The sequence below is a fragment of the Corvus brachyrhynchos genome, unplaced genomic scaffold, assembly GCF_000691975.1.
Source record: "Corvus brachyrhynchos isolate BGI_N302 unplaced genomic scaffold, ASM69197v1 scaffold19, whole genome shotgun sequence".
NCBI classification, from domain to species: Eukaryota; Metazoa; Chordata; class Aves; order Passeriformes; family Corvidae; genus Corvus; species Corvus brachyrhynchos.
The window spans coordinates 1,676,768-1,677,888 of record NW_008246061.1 but is presented as its reverse complement, the minus strand read 5'-3'; the positions used below and the strand labels follow the sequence as shown (position 1 = coordinate 1,677,888).

General features: G+C 52.4%; 1 protein-coding gene across 2 annotated transcripts in view; it reads left to right on the top strand.

Moving 5' to 3' along the window:
• Positions 1 to 1,121, top strand: part of NOS1 (nitric oxide synthase 1) — a 47,497-nt gene that overhangs the window by 14,049 nt on the left and 32,327 nt on the right. The window lies entirely within an intron of this gene.

The window sequence follows — 1,121 nt, the reverse complement described above, 5'->3', positions numbered from 1 at the left end:
ACGTCCGGCGGGCAGTGTCTCCCCGCTTGCTCCGAGGATGGGGACACTGCTCCATCCGCATTCCCAGCACGTTTTTGGGCCATACCTGCTCCAGCAAGAAGTATTTTAGCAGCACACCCTGTCAGGAGGTCAGAACTCCGATTAAAAAGTGCTGGACACAATCAACACTTCCCGCCTGGTGTTCCCGGTTTCTGTCTGGCAGGTGGAGCTGCGGGTGAGGATTGGTTCTGGTTGCATCTCTGAGCTGTTCTCAGCACGTTTTGCCCGTCTCAGAGAGCTGCTCTGAGCAATCGGGCTCACAGGGAAGGTGGCAGATTGTCCCCTTTGGTCCTCAGGGTGGGTCGGGGAGCACAGGATGCTGGTGGTGACTAAAGAATGATTTAATTCTCTTGGAAGAGTAAAACAAGCAGGGGGAAAAAAAGACCAGGAACTGCCACTGCCTTCAGTCAGGTTAGATTGCTCGAAATGGAAAAAAAATGAGCTTAAAAATAATGTTTTTCCAGGACTACATTGAGGAGGCTTTTTATTTACTGCTGGGTTTGAGCTCTAAATGAGGTTTTATATTTGGTTTCTGCAGCGAGGAAAGGGGAGGCCGAGATGTGGTTTGTGCTCTTTTGGCTTCAGGGCATGGACTTGGACACACTCCTTGGGAAAATCATGGGATTTGTGACATGAGGAATGTTGGAGCCCCATGGCAGCACAGCCTGAGGGGCAGGGAGCAGCTTTTGGGAACTGCCAGGGCTAAGGAAGGTCCTGCTGAGGGGTCAGGCTGTAAATCCCTGCCTTCCCCTGCAGCCTTTGTCCCTTGCTCCCAGAATAGGTTTTCAGAGCGTGGCATTACACTGTGAGCCTCAGGCTGCCTGAAATCCCTGTTTTCCGGGGAAAAAATGTCAGGAGATTATGGTAAAAAACAAGAACTGAACAAAAAGTCTGGCCAGTAGTGGCAGCAGGGCAATGCCGAGGTGTCTGCTCAGCCCAGGCTGTGGAATCAGCCAGACATTCCCCATGCTTGGAAAAGCAGAGCAATCCTCTGGGAAAGTGGGAACGAGTCAGATCTGGAGCCTCAGCTGCTCTGTCATCCCTGTGGCTCCTGCTGCTCTCCCTGCTGCACCAGGAGCCTC